The following is a 15,432-nucleotide window of genomic DNA, read 5'->3' on the forward strand; positions in this document are numbered from 1 at the left end:
TTCAAGAACCTCCCTCGTACACAGGCAGGGACCCTCTGGCATTTTAAGCATGGAGGCTTTGGCCTATATAAGCCACAGGACCCATGGGAGGAAAGTCTCAGTAGTCTCAGCCTCAGCTGGAGGGAGAAGCCCCCCAGACCAGCAAGACCTCCCCAAGCAACCAGGGTGTGCTGAGCACCTGCCACCCGGGTGCCAGGTGCTCAAGGCCAGGGCAGGGCGCAGAGCCTGTGATCCCCCACTTCCAGTCTGTGGTGTTCCTCTTGCTATTCCCTGCCTGGCACGTCCTTTCTTGTCTCCTCATGTCCAAATCCTTTTTGGACTTTGTTTTTAAGATGATGATTTCCAATGATAGAGAAAATACATGCTGACTTTTAGAGAATTGGGGAAACAAAAACAGAAAAAAGTTGTTGGCAGTCCCACCATCCAAATATAACCCAGACCACCTGTCTCAGGTCAAGTTCTCCGCCTGACTACACCCAACTCACACTGAGCTCCCCTCTTACATGGAACAAACCAGGTCTATTTCCTGCCCGTTTCTAAGTATATATCAGGGTCACACCATATACACATGTTTAATGTTCTTTTTTTCATTGGGTATACTGTGAATACATTTTAAATGTCTTACCAGGACATTTGGAAATTAGATAAATCACTCCATGCCAACAGCAAAGCAAAGCGACAGTTCTCCCTGGTGGATACTTCTTACCGAGTCATTTTACGGGATTTTTAGACGCTTCTCTTTATTTCAACTCTTAGCTCTGTAGGTAAATTGGTAACAATGGTACGCCTCTCCCAGGGCTTGGGGGAGGATTAACAGATGAACAAGACCCAGTCCCTGCCCCAGGAGCTCACAGCATTTGGTGCGCAAGGGCGGTGGGAACGGAGGGGCCATCAGTGGTGATAAAACCATATGACTGGGGACAGAAGATCAAGGCAGCAGGGCAGTGTGTCCACAGCCAAGAATAACTTTCTGCAGCCAGCTTCTCAACCACAGACCTACTGTGAGCCCCGGCAGGTAACTTCACCGCCCTCAGTCTCTGTTCCCTCTTCTGTAATTGGGGCATGGATTCAGGGAAGACCGTCCCGGGAAGGGCTTCGCTTGTGCGCGGCGCACCAGGAGGGCTCCACCGATGGGGGTTCGGACCATCGTCATCAAATCTGCGATGCTGGCAATCGGAACCTGCACTGTGGGCTATTAAACTGCACCGCATGTCAGGGCATTTGTACGTGGAGAGGAAAAAAGCGTCTTACATTAATTCTATCTTCCAATGTGTACATATCACATTCTATACAGTATTATGCCCAGAAGGGCCTGCAACGCTGAGGAAGGGCTCCTGACGCCGCCCAGCGACTCTATAAACTGTCCCAACTTAAACCCCTCCCCCTGCTGCCAGCTCCTTCCTTTGGTGTCTCACGCCCTTCGGCTTCAGCGGTGTTCCCACATTCTTCCACTAGGTGGCGCCCCGGCCCTGGGTGCCGGCGGCGGCAGGAGCGGACGCCCGAGAGAGTGAATTCTCCTGCTCCCGCGTTGCCTTTTTTTCCCTTTCCCCCCATCCCTTTCTTCCTGGTCACAAGAGGCCCCAGTGCTCAAAGGCTCCCTGCAGAGTTCCAGAGCTTGCCAGTCACAGGGCTCTTGCAGTCCCTTGGTGCCAGTACATCCCAAACGGGAATTCCTTCGCAGCCAGCCCCCAGCCCTCCCCAGTTCCTCGCGCACCTTTGGTGACGAGACTCACCACTTTCTGAGGCCCCTCTGATGGACGGAATCCACGTAATGGTCGTGCACGTGGGCTCTGACGACTCCCCAGCTGGGTTCTAACGTCCCCGCTTTGCTCCTTGGTCAGCAGGCGTGTCTACTTGGTTTATGGCTGAAGCCGGGGGCCTGGCGCAGGCGAGGCACTCATTTGGTGAACGAGTTAGTGAATGAGCTCAATTGTTCTGTGTGTCAGTTTCCTCATGTGAAATGGGGCTAATGATAGTATTTATCTCAACACCGTGAGGATTAGACGACACGGGGCTTGCAGACAGTCTTCGCCCCCTGCCTGGCACATAGTAACTCTCTAACAACAAATATTTCTTACATTTTTTTTCCACTTATACTTATGGGTATCTCTACTCTTATTACTTGAAAGTTTTCCTTTAGAGCAAATTATATCCTGATTCCTAAAACTTCCACACCCTGGCCTCGGGCTTAGCTCTGTCCCTTGGAGCCACAAAGAACATTTACTCCCTTTTCCAAAGGACTCCGCTCAGCTCAGCATACACGTACGGCCTGTCCGGCAGGCGCTGGTGTTACCAAGACAAAGACATAACCATAGTTTCTTCCTTTGGGTGCCTCTCGGCCTACCCAGGGCAGGAGACAACTGAGCAGCCGTGAGTGCCCAGTGAGTATTTTGGATGAATAATAGGACCGACTGACCGAGCCTTTACTGCACCTCATTTCATTCTCCCACCTCTGTTCCCGGGCATCCTAACCCCATTTTCTAGGTGCAGGAACTGAGGCACAGAAAGGTCACTCACGCTGGTGAGCAGTGGAACCAGGATTCGGATCCTCTCTGACTGCAAGCCCACACCCTAACGTCTAAGCCGTGTTATCACTATGCCCTGGAGGTTGCTCTGGGGCCTCTGGGGAATTTCCTGTTCCTGAGCATCTCCCACCATTACCTGACGTCATGGCTATCATGCAGCTTCCCAGCATCGCTTCCCCTTCTCTCCCACTATCAGAGCCAAATCGGGCTCTCTCGCAATCTCACATGGGGGGTGGCGGCAGCTCCAGGTCTGGGTGGGCTTGGGTGGCTTAGGCCAAGCCACTTGTCCTCCCACTCCCCAGTCATGACAACAGACACGTCTTCAGTCAGAGCCAGTGGTTTGTCAAGAGAAGTAATAGAGCTTGCAGGGGAGAGACAGGAGGGCCGGGAGAGGGCTTCCCTGCGCCTGTGCGCCGCAGCTCTTCCCGCCCAGAGAGGGTTCCTTTCGAGGATGAGACCAACAGACAGCGGAGGGAGGGCAGAGCCCAGAGACTTCACAGACAAGCAGAAGCGGGTCCCTGGTTTTACTAGTTACCATTGTTGTGTAACAAAGCCCTCCAAACGTAACAGCTTGAAACAACAAACCTTATTTCCCACAGTTGAGGGTCGGGACTTGGAAGAGGCCTAGCTGGGCGGTTCTGGCTCGGGGTCGCGTGAGTTTATAGGGAGATGCTGGTGAGGGCTGCACTCATCTGAAGTTTTTTTTTTTTTTTTAAGATTTTATTTATTTATTTATTTGACGGAGAGTCAGAGAGAGAGGGGCCCCAAGCAGGGGGAGTGGGAGAGGAAGAAGCAGGCTTTCAGCGGAGCAGGAATCCCGATGCAGGGCTTGATCCCAGGACCCTGGAATCACGCCCTGAGCCAAAAGCAGACGCTTAACAACTGAGCCACCCAGGCGCCCCTGCACTCATCTGAAGTCTTGACTGGGACCAGAGGACCCAGCTCCAGACTGGCACGCGCACCTGGCTATGGGCAGGAGGCCTCCATTCCTCACCGTTCCTCACCCAGGGGGCGCCTCTGTGGCAGACGGCTTCCATCGGAGTGAGCGATGAGGAAGACAGAGGGAAGGAACCACCTTCTACTGTCTAGTCTCTCAAGCTGTGTACTGTCATGTCCACTTTTCTTCTAAGCTTTAGCAACTAAGTCCAACCCACAATTTTCAAGGGAAGGAAAATGAGGCTCCCTTTTCTTTTTTTTTAAGATTGGTTGATTTGGCGGGGAGGGGCAGGGGAGAGAGAGACTCTCACGCAGACTCCTTGCGGAGCCTGCATCCCAACGTGGGACTCGATCTCACCACCCTGAGATCACGACCTGAGCCGAAACCAAGAGTCAGATGCTCACCCGACAGCAGCACCCAGGCGCCCCTGACTAGGCTTCCTTTGTAGGGAGTGTCAACGAATCTGTGCACTGGTTTTAAATCATCATTGCGGTGAGATCACTGGAGCCGCTAGATCGGTTCATACCTGAGGCTCCATCTCTGAACCCTCGGATACATTATTAGTTGGTTAATTACTTATTAGTGTTCGTTAATTCCCCTTATTGTTTAAGCTAGTTTGGGGCTTTCTGATCCATGCAAATCAAAGAGCCCTAACGAACAGCCCCGTGCCTCATGGGAAGGGCCCTTCTCTTCCTCATCTCATCCTCCAGATCCCACTTGTGTGACTGTGTCCCTCGGAAGTGCGGCGCTGGGAGCCAGGCCCAGGCTCTGCGAGAGGAGGGACAGGCCCTCGGGGCCTCCGGTCCTTCATCCTACAGCACAGTACCCGCCATGGGCCCATCACCAGTGAGGATGGCCGCGGGGAAACCGCGCTGTTCTCCTGACTCCCGAGCCGTCATACTCCTCTTTCCGCGGGCTGCTTCTGCTGAGACGTGACTTTGACGTCCTGCACTTGCCCTTAAACACTTGGCCACGATTTCCACGATCCTCCTGGTCAGTCCGCTTTAGGGGAGGGGGACCAAGGAATCACAAGGCCGAGTGGGAAGATCTCTAGGTCAGTCTCCACCCTGCCTTGCTGTGTGGCCTTGAGTGAATGCCCGCTCCTCTCTGGGCATCAGTGTTTTCCCTGAGGAAAGCAGAAGTTGGGCCTCGTGTGTCTGAGATGCTTTAGGACGTTCTCAGTTCCCTGCTGTCCGCAGGGGACAGGAAATGTCAGGACAGGCCTCCCTTCAGACAGTGGGGTCTGGCGTGGCCATTCACACCACAGCAGAGAGAAAGGCACACGCTGGGCGCCCTTTGCCATCTGCCATCTCATCCCATCCTCTCGGCAGCCAGCGCGGAGCCAGGGCGAGGCCGAGCTGCACGGCAGACACGGTGTCCCCTCCAGGGCCTGGGGCAAAGCAGCCGCTGTTGTTTCCTGAGTGCTCTCTGCCCACCATGTGCCGAGCACTTCATGTGTGACCGTCGCGCTCCTTCGCGCGCCAACCCTGCTGGGTGGTTACTATTCTTACCCCCTTTTTACCGATAAGGAAACCGAAACCCAGAGGGTAAAGTAAGTACAGAAATGCAGCAAAAGGAAGCTCAAATGCAGCTTGAATGTCTCCGAGCCTGTCCGTGCTTTTCATCCCACGACACTCCCTCTTGGTACTTACGGGAGCGCGAGGGTAGGTGGGATTAGGCTGGTGCAAAGCGGGGAGGCCAGAGCCTTGGGTTCTTGAACAAACTCTGGGTGCTTGTTCCGCGGCCGGGGTAAACCATACATCCCTCTGGGCCTCTGTGTCCGTATCTGTAAAATGGGGATAATGATTCTCACCTGAATTGTGAGGACTGGGGAGAGACGTTTTTGGTGAAGACCTATGTGAGCATTTCTTGCAGGCTGCAGAGCTGTCTAAATGCAGCAGACTGTTGTTTTCCCTGATCCCGGCTGCGCAGGGGCTGGGGCAGGGAGTGGGCAAGCTCCCGAGGGCGGGCCAAGCCTCCCAGAGTGGCTGCTTCCACCCCTGCACACAAGAAGCCCCCGGGAGAGGAGGCAGGGCAGGATGAAAGGCCAAAGCCCTGGGTGCTTATCTAGAACTTTCCCTCCGTTCCAGGGCCCTCTAGGGGAAGGGAAACTTCTGGACTGTCACCACTGAGTTCCAAGCATTCCAGAGGGCTCACTGGCAAGGAAGTCTGTCATCGCCTGACGGAGAAAGGCCTGGTTGGGTTGGCTCCACTCCTCCCCTCTCAGCCCCTGTCTTTGCAGCCCCCTGGTCTCACGGACCAGCCCCCACAGCCTGTCCTACCAAGAGAACACCGGCCTCCAGCAGGAAAGACCCACTTCCCAGCCCCACCAAGGGGCACCTCGGGAGGGCAACTGGAGCTTGCAGCAAGGATGCCTGGCCTTGGCTCTGGTTTAGCCCCTTACCCTCTCTGGGCCTCAGGGTCTGCACTTTGAAATAAGAAATCTTAGCTCAACTAGACTGGCACACTGCCGTCCTGGGGCCTGAGTCTTGTCCTGGCTCTAAGGAATAGTCACGGAGTGCTGCCCCCCATTCCCTCTCCCCAGGCTCTGGAAAAACAGCTTCCTCACACACACCGCCCCCCGTAGGCCATCAACTCCAGCCCGGGGATGTCACACCGAGCCATCTTATTGATTTTGTGTGTCTGGTTCCTCCCGAACCCCAGGTCTTTCTTGCTCCCAGCGAGACTGAGCGCTCCTTAAGAACAACAGCCTGGGGTCTGCTTGCTTCTGGGCTCCCCTCAGAGCCCAGTCTGGGGCTGTGCGCACGCTCGAACCTCAGACCGGGTACTGATCGCGCCTGGCCCCTCCTCGAGGTCTTTGGTGAACACCCACCGGACCCCCGGTCCCCGGTGCCTACTGGACAGAGTTCTGGCTACACAGGAAGGAAGCCCAGCTTCTGCCCCCGGCAGCACTCCGCTCGGGCTGTAGGACTCTTGGCAAGGCCCTTCACCTTGCTCAGAAGCATCTGTGCTTTTTCAAACTGCTCAGTCAAGGCCAGGCGGGCCGGGGACATTCCTGAGTGGTGGGGAGAGGCCAAGGGCCTGAGCTGGGGGATTCCAGGCCTCAGCCCCACCACCCAGAGCTGTTCCATTCTTGTAACTTTTACACATTCGGCTTTCACGTGGGATTTTTGCTTTTTGTTTTGACGGCTTTCCCGAGGGAAAAGGGATCTACGATAACCTGACATATTTAAAGAGCACAACTGGATAGGTTTTGTCCATCAACACGACAGAGTGAACACATCTATCCCCGTCAAGAGTTTCCTCCTGCCCTTTTCTAATTCCCTCCATGACCCGGGAACCACTGATCTGCCTTCTCTCGTTGCCTTGTCTAGAATTTTCTGTAAACGGGAGCCTACAGTAGGTACTCTCTTGTGTCTGGCTTCTCTTACTCGGGGTGATTATTTTGAGATTCCTTTGCGTTGGTGCGTGGATCCGTGGTTCGTTCCTTTGCAATGCTGAGCGATATTCTGTTGTATGGAAACACCGCAATCTGTTCACCTGTTGGCCTGTTGGGGGCAGTTTGGACTGTTTCGGTCTCTAGCTGTTAGAAATGCAACCGCTATGAATGTTCCTTCATACAAGATTTTATCTGAAGGAGTCGCGCTACTAAAAAAACAAAAAAAAAAAAGCAGCAGCAGCAACAGCAGCAGCAGCTGGACAAGACGATCCCTGGAGTGACAGGCTCTGAAGGACCCAGAAGCTGTAGTGGGCCGAGCTGGGGACTCAAGGATGAAGGGAACTGCCCCTTGCAGGCCGCTGATGGGTGCCAAGCACCTGACCGCATTTGCTCATTTCATCACAGCCCGTCCGTGAGACAGGTGCCACTGTGATTCCCAGTTTACAGACAAAACAGCTGAGACATAAGGCAGTGAGTGTCCCTGATGACACACATGTAGGCGGTGGGTCCGTTGTGACTCAGACCCAAGGCCTGGCTGCCGCGGGGCCCAGGCTCCCAGCCACCACGTGTCTGTACAGGGGCTGCGAGAGGGTTCCCTGGCTGGCTTTGATTCGCCGTGTAGTGGGGGTTGATATGGGCGTTGGTGCCGTGCCGGACTCGCTGGGAACACGCAGTCAGCCTGGGAGGCACACTTTGGGGAGCCGGGGCCACACCCGCAGGAAGAAGTGAGTCAGCCACGTGGCCCAGGGGCGCCGGGTGCTGGGCCTGGCAAAAGCAATGGTGGGGAGCCCCGGGTTACACGGAGGCCACGGGACTTTTCACATATGTGCCCTCCTGTAATGTTCACAGTAACTGGGGGGTTATCAGCCCATTTTAGAGATAAGAACACTGAGGCTCAGGAGAGTCGAACTGTTAAGAATCTGTCAGCTTCGAGTAACAGAAAAGCCAGCCCAAAGTGGCTTAAACGATAAAGACATTCATCTGACAAAACCCCCAATGTTCTAGATTTGGCGAATTCCAGCTCGGTAATCCAGGGATGCCCCAGGCCATTGTTCCCTCTTTGTGGGCTCCTTCTTTGGCGCCTTGGCCCATCCCTTCCTCACAGTCCCCAAATGGCTGCAAAGATGTCAGGGACCCACAATGGCACTCAGAGGCAAGCAGGGAACTCTCTCCTCTCTGTCGCCCATTTTGAGAGGAGCGAGACCCTCCCAGCATCCCCACAGACTTCCCCTTGCTTCCCATTGGCCAGGACTCCCTAAACCAGTCAGCGGGTAAGGGAACAACACACCTTCTGGGGCAGGGGTAGAGGTGGGGAGGGGGTAGGGTGGTAGGGGGCTCTGCTGGGGTGGGGCTCTCCTTGGGGGGGGGGTCCTCCAGGTGCCAAGAGAAGGGTAAACAACATCCAGGTTTTGCTCCTGAGGAAGGAGGGGTCTGCCTCAGGGAAGAGAGTTTGCTCAAGGTGGTCCATGTGTTTAGAGGCCGAGCTGAGTTCTGACGCATGCAGAGACATTTTGCCTTGCCCATTATCCTTCGAACATCTTTATCATCCTCAGCCCACAGAGGGGGAAATTAAGGCTTCACGAAAGGAGCCCAGGCCAGCCCCATTGCTCCATGAGGACCCTGTGTGTAATAAGATATTAACACTTTGTGTGCCAGCCCTACAGTATTCCATCGCCTATGAGGTAAGACACTATTATTAGCCCCATTTCACAGACGGAAACACAGAGGCACAGAGAGAACAGGAACCTCGCCGGAGGTAACGCAGCCAGAAAGTGGTGGCACTGGTATTTGACCTCTGCCTGGTGTTCCAGATCTGCCACACCAACAGGTAAAGGGTGGACGGTGAGGGAAGCCGGGCTGGTGAGTCACAGGGCGGGTGGGGCAGCCCCCAGGCTAAATCGGGAGAGCTGAGCAGTAACAGGTGAAGGGGGGCCAGAAATGGGGTTGTGGCCAGGCCAGCTGGCAGGCCCAGCCGAGTCTGCAATATGAGCCCAGGAACCATCACCGCCCACCCACCTCGCTCTCGGGTTCCAGCTCCTCGGCGCGGCCCCCTCCAGGAGCCTGAAATGCAGATACAGGTTTTCTGGGCTAAGGGCCAGCCAGTTTTATGGACAGGTCAGTGAACCACGGACACTTCAGCCTAGGGGAACTTCAAGGAGTTTTTGGTTCAATGCCCCATTTTCCAGATAGGGAAACTGAGGCCAATCTGTATAAAGGGTTTTGTTTTTGTCCCTGTTATTCACTGCCTCATCCCCGTTGCCTAGAACAATGCTTGGCGTATAGTAGGTATTCAATAAACATTTGCAGAATGAGTGCCTGACTCGTTGAATGTGGTTTTTCTGAGGCGCTTAGAATTGTAACAGAAAGTGGGCCATCAAAGAGCGTCTTCTGCCACAAGTGGGAAGACTGGGGCTCAGAGACTGGGGGTTGGAGAAAAGCGGCTTGTCCGTGGTCAAGGATATGCCTCACAAAGCACACGGGCTCTCCCAGGCACAACATTTAACACCCGACTCCCCCACCGCCCAGACACACAACACCACCGGCCTCATTTCAGTTACAAGGACAGAGCCCACTCAGCCCAGCCCGCTTAGACATAATTGGGGGTGGGGATACCAGCAGGATCCTTTTTTTTTTTTTTAAGATTTTTATTTATTTATTTGACAGAGAGGGACAGCCAGCGACAGAGGGAACACAAGCAGGGGGAGTGGGAGAGGAAGAAGCAGGCTCCCAGCGGAGGAGCCTGAGGCAGGGCTGATCCCAGAACTCTAGGTTGCCGCCCTGAGCTGAAGGCAGACCCTTAACGACTGAGGCACCCAGCCGCCCCCTGGCAGGATCCTTGTGCAACGCAAGGGCAGGAAACTGCAGCCAGAGCTCCCCAGGGGCCAGAAACAAAACCAGAAAATAAAAAATGCCCTACCCCCACCCCCACCCCTGTGCACCAGCTTTGGAAAGTCTCCTGGCTGCCTCCGGTCCAGCTTTTCGGGTCCTTTCAGTTCAAAAAGTCAACAGGGCCCTGGGCCTAGGTCTCAATCGCAAATTCTAGGAGAGTGAACCTGATCGAGTAGCTGGGGTTGGCAGCCTCCCCAGGGCCAGGGGCCACCGCCCACCACCCACCGCCCATGACCAGGGGGCAGTGGGAGCAGGCCAAGAACAGGGGTGTGGGTGGCTTCTAAGACCAGCGTGCTGGGTGGAGGAAGTGATGCCCCCCCCCCAGTCCAGTCAGCTGGGCTAGGCCCCATCCTAGCCCCCACCTTCCCAGACAAGAAGTCTTGCGTATCTGCGTGATGGCGCTCCTACTACCCACACGGCACAATATCTTCCATTGTCCCTAATTACTCATTACTGGTGGAGGGTTCTTAAGTCATCCTTTCTTTCGAACCAGCCATTGCTCATTTGCTCAAGTCCGTGACTTCAGTGTTTACGCAAGCTCAGGTCAAGGTAACCCAACTGTTCCCTCATTCTGCAGCCATAAACAACTTTTACACCCTGTGCCCCAAGCCCCATGTAAGAGAGGATCTGATTGGTTGTCCCACTCGCCAACTTGTCACGGCTGCCCCCATTGGTCGGAGCATCACCCCAGCTGCCCATCGCACCCTCCCCATTGGACGCCAGCCAGCCTATAGAATGGCCGCGTAAGACCAGAGGCCCACGTATCCCTGGGCTGCGTTGGTTGGGGTCATTTTTAGCTTTGGTTTACACAAGCGTTTTGTCTGCTTATCCTGATTTTCCTCTGGGCCTAGGCCAGTTCCCTGGGCTCCTACCCCCACCCCAATTCTTTGTTCATTGTTTACGGAGCCTTATTCTTCTCCTTCCTGGCGCTTCCCCACCTTTTTCCTGCTGATTGCACGTTTTGGACACAGCTCTGCTCATTTCAAGTATGGCCACATATATGACTTGGGGCAAGTCCCTTCCACTCTTTGAGCCTCAGTTTCCCCATGTGTATATTGGGGTGACTGATTCTCACCTCACAGAATTATTGAGAGGATGAAAGGAGTCCATGTGTGTGTGAGGGCCTGCCACAGAGTTGAACATTAAGCAAACTCAGTGTCTATCCTTCCTTTCAGCTTCAGCCCTGAAAGCTGTCCAAAGACCAGAGGGGCAAAGCTGGACTAGGAGAGAGAAGAGGTCTGAGTTCAAGTCTCAGCTGGGCATCTGACTTGCTGTGTGACCTCGAGAAAGTCCCTTCTCCTTCCAGGGATCAGTTCCTTCAGCTGTCATAATAAGGATTGGACCAGAGGAGCATTTCCCAAACTGCAAAAAAAGGGTTAATAGCACACCACGAAAAGAGAGAGAGAGAGAGAGACAATCTTTGGCCAAACACGTTGGGAAAAACCATTTAACACCTATTAGAGTATTAAACACTCTGACTGAGGCTGGGCTGTCCAGTATGGTAGCCACTAGTCACATGTGATGACTTAAATTAAAATTAATTAAAATCAGTTAAAATTTAAAATTCATTGCCTCCATCTCACCAGCCATATTGCAAGGGCTTGTTAGACATGAGCGACTGGTGGTTACCACGCAGCACGGACGCAACTGGAGAATTTCCTTGCTCACAGAAAGTGCTCATTGATGGTGCTGCAGTCAGAGGAGGGCTGTTCCAGTTTAACCAGAACCTCCCACCCGCATTTGACCGCACTATCCCTACGGCGCATCTATGACCAACGAGAGAAGTAATACCGCTCCCGGGAACATGGTCAGATGTGGAGCGAGAGGAATCTCTTGGGGCCCTTCCAACTCCAAGAGTGAAGAAGGGGGAACATTCTGGTAACTGAATTCCTCCTAGGGGAGGGAACTGCCTCCTAGGGGAGGGAACCGCCTGTGTGCAGCAGCTCTCTTGGCTAAAAACGACGTTGTAATTGTGGACGCAGCTGGGACGCACTGGGAAGGAGGGGGCAGAGAACATAGTTGTTCGTGGCATGAAAGGGCGAGGAATTGGGAGAGGGAGAGGAAAGAGGGGAGGCGAGTGGGTTGAGGGTCAGGGAGGATCTAGCAGTCCGGTGGGAAGATGGGGCCCAGGCAGGAGGATGGACGGGGGGGCCAGGATGGCTGAAGGACCGTGGAGAGCTGAGAGTTCTGATGAGCAACTGGAAGGCGTCTGCTGGTGGCCGCACTGCAGTGTAGCCCGCTCACCCATCATCCCTGAGTACCTGTCTCCCATACCTGGACACATAACATTGGGGAAAATCAAGAAATGGGGGTGCTGACCTTTGGGCTGCCTGGAAAGGGTCTTCAAGGGAGTCAAGAGTTGAAGGGTAGTGAATCCAGCAGAAGAAGGTCGCATGGAAAAGAAGAATTGCCGAGGCAAGCTAGGGGAGACGGACCCCCACCACGAGAGTCCCCAGAGGGATCAGAAGGTGTGGCGGCTTTAAAACATGCCCCCCCCCAAGGCGCCTGGGTGGCTCAGTTGGTTAAGCATCTGCCTTCAGCTCGGGTCGTGATCTCGGGGTCCTGGGATCTTGGGGTCCTGGGATCGAGCCCTGTGTTGGGCTTCCTGATCAGCGGGGAGTCTGCTTCTCCCTCTGCCTTGCCCCTCCCCTGCTCATTGCTCTCTCTCTCTCAAATAAACAAATAAAATCTTTAAAATAAATAAATAAAAAATAAAACATGCCCCCCAAATGCTCTGACACTGCTTTTATATGCCCTCGCCTTAGATATTGGTCCTGGTCCTGTGACTGCTTGACCAATAGAATATGGTAGAAATGACCTAAATCATAAAAGACTGCTAAGTTCCACTTCCTATTTCTAGAGACACTTATTCTTGGAATCCGGCTGCCACGCTGTGCCCAGGGCACACTGAAAGGTCAACCGGTCCCAACCGAGATTCCAGGAGACAACCAGCATCAACTGCCAGCCATGGGCCCGAGGAAGCCTCTAGATCGCTCCAGCTCCATTCACCATGACCACAACCACACATAAAAAACCCTGAGAACCCCTCATGAGACCCAGTGAACCCACAGAGCTGTGAGAAAAAAAATCATAAAATGATTTTGTTCTAAGCTACTAAGTTGTGGTCGATCCATTTTGCAGCAAGAGTTTCACTGGACCGGGAGATGAGCCGTGTATCCCATCACAGGGGGATGGGAGAGGGGAGCCAACTTTTCATGAAATTCTAAAGCGCCGAGGGGCGTCGGCCAGCTGTTCTACTTGGAGGCCAACAGGGGTGACATTGGATGAACTTGGTGTGAGACACATGCCTGCTGTGACCTTGACGAGGGGCTCCGGAGTCTGTCCAGGTGAGAGACGAAGTGTCAACGATGACTTGGAAGTTTCTGTCTTGGGCAACTGTCCTTGGGGACAGTATATGCTGAAATGGGGTGGTGGGGGAGGAAGAGGATGGATGAGTGGGTTGGGAGGAAGAGGAGAAGACCAGTGTGGGACGCACTGCTGTATTTGCAATGGGCCTTCTAGAAATACCAGAACCTGCTGGTAGATTAATAAAAAACAGAAGCTTCGGCTCAGGTCCCCAATGCAGAGATTTGAGAAGTCTGAACCCCAGAACTCGTTCATAATTGCCCACGTGCACTCAGTCATGTATTCCCTTGCTTGCTCGGCCGTTCAGGCACGTAGAGTTATGTCGAAGAGCGCAGACCCCACAGCCTGACCGCCAAGGTTCAAAGCCCAGCTCAGCCTCTTCCTAGTGGCAGGGCCGTGGGCAGGCGACACAAGCTCTGTGCTTCCGATTCTTTCTCTTTAAATAGAGAAGCTAACAGTATCTATGTTATCGTAAAGATTGAAAGACTACATACGTGGAAAATTCTTAGAACAATGCTTGGAACATAAGTACATATGGTCTGTGAGCTACTAATAGTCAACCAATAATCTTGGGGCCCTTGCGGCACGCTGGACCCTGTGTCGCACTGAGGACACAGCAGGGAATGAGGCCGATGTAGGCCCTGCCCCGGAAGCTTCCTTGCCAGCCCTTACTCAGCACCGGGGCCCTACAGTTTCTTAGGTTTTCTCTCATATGTATTCTTCCATTTGATCCTCAGAAGGGCCCCAGGAGGTGGTATAACAGTGACCTGATCCCCACTTGACAGAGGTGGAAACCGAGGCCTGAAGAGAATTGCTGTCCTCTTTGCACATTCTGTGTGTCCCTTCAACAAAGGCTCTGGGACACGAGGGGTCCAGAGGCCCCATGTGCCCGGTTGGCTGGCCGTGTTTCTTCTGCCTGGAACACCTCCAGGGAATGAAATCTCTGAAGTGACCAACCTCTTGCCTCCGAGCGAGGGGCCCCGCAGTCCTCTCATTCCGAAGGTTTCAGAGGCATGAGGTGGGGGCACTGGACCTGAGCTGCCCCTCTCCCTGCTCAGTCTCCCAGATGAAGTGGGTGTTTTTCCACTGGGTGTGACACACAAAACCCCACCTGATCCCATCTTCACGAATGCCTGAAATTCCGCCATTCATCATTCATTCTTTCAGGTTGAGCAATTGCTCCCAGGAACATCTTTGAGCATCCCAAATTCTTATGGGATGAGTTACTAAAGGCCTTAAAGATGATCACTTCCCTTCTATGGATGAAGCAAGTCTGCTCCAGGAGGAAAAGTGACTTGCCCAAGGACATATGGCCAGTCAGTGGCAGAGCGGGGATGAGAAGCCAGCACTGCTCACCCTGCTTCCCCATCCAGGCCGGGAGGGACAGAGAGGTGCCCCCGTGCGTCTTATTCGGCTCATCCCTACCAGCAGGCCGTCCTCCTCCCGGCTGTGGACGTGAGCTGTGTGGGGCTGCTACAACCATTCCCTCTTCTGCTAACAGGGCCTGGTTTATTATTTCAGGAACTAACCTAAAGGCTCCGTTCCCGGGTGCCCGCTGCTGGGATCCCTGAGTGGCTCTGGCTTCTGGCCTTCCCTAGGCTTGGTTTACTTCCCACTTCCATCCTATGGGCAGCCCCAGATCCTTGCAGTGCATTCGTTTTTGTTGATATTGTTTAAGTAAGCCAAAGTTGGTTTCTGTTGCTTCCTCCTGAAGAGCTCTAATTGGCATACCCGCTTTACAGATGAGGAGAATGAGGCGTGGAGAGGACATGTGAAGGAGAGGCAGAGCTAGGACTGCGAGCCAGTGGCCTGCTTCCCAGCCCAGGCTTTTGCTCACACCACCCCGCGGACTCTGAGCAGTTGGGTCCTAAGGAAAGAGGAGGGTAGAGAGGAGTACAAGAGAACAGGCCTCGGGGCGCCTGGGTGGCACAGCGGTTAAGCGTCTGCCTTCGGCTCAGGGCGTGATCCCGGCGTTATGGGATCGAGCCCCACATCAGGCTCCTCTGCTGTGAGCCTGCTTCTTCCTCTCCCACTCCCCCTGCTTGTGTTCCCTCTCTTGCTGGCTGTCTCTATCTCTGTCGAATAAAAAAAAAAAAAATCTTAAAGAGAACAGGCCTGAACACAGACTGTAGTGGTTAAGTGCGAGGTTTTGGAGTCAGACAGACCTAAGTTTGAAACCTCTATCAATGATGTGTTCGTTTTGGGACCTTGGACAAATCATTTCGTCCCCTCAGAGCCTGCTTCCCCACCCCCCCGCTGTAATGTAAGGAGAACAGGACCTTGGTACAGACGCAGGTCTGCAGGGTACAGCTGGT

General features: G+C 54.0%; 1 long non-coding RNA gene across 1 annotated transcript; it reads left to right on the top strand.

Annotated features, from left to right (window-relative positions):
- The first annotated feature begins 5,007 nt into the window (after positions 1-5,007).
- Positions 5,008-12,349, top strand: LOC117796927. Its single transcript, XR_004621646.1, has 4 exons — positions 5,008-5,126; positions 5,553-8,690; positions 10,329-10,494; positions 10,927-12,349. It is a non-coding gene; the product is annotated as an uncharacterized LOC117796927 (long non-coding RNA).
- The last annotated feature ends 3,083 nt before the right edge of the window (positions 12,350-15,432 follow it).

Source organism: Ailuropoda melanoleuca, chromosome 2 (genome assembly GCF_002007445.2).
Source record: "Ailuropoda melanoleuca isolate Jingjing chromosome 2, ASM200744v2, whole genome shotgun sequence".
In the NCBI taxonomy this organism is placed as follows: domain Eukaryota; kingdom Metazoa; phylum Chordata; class Mammalia; order Carnivora; family Ursidae; genus Ailuropoda; species Ailuropoda melanoleuca.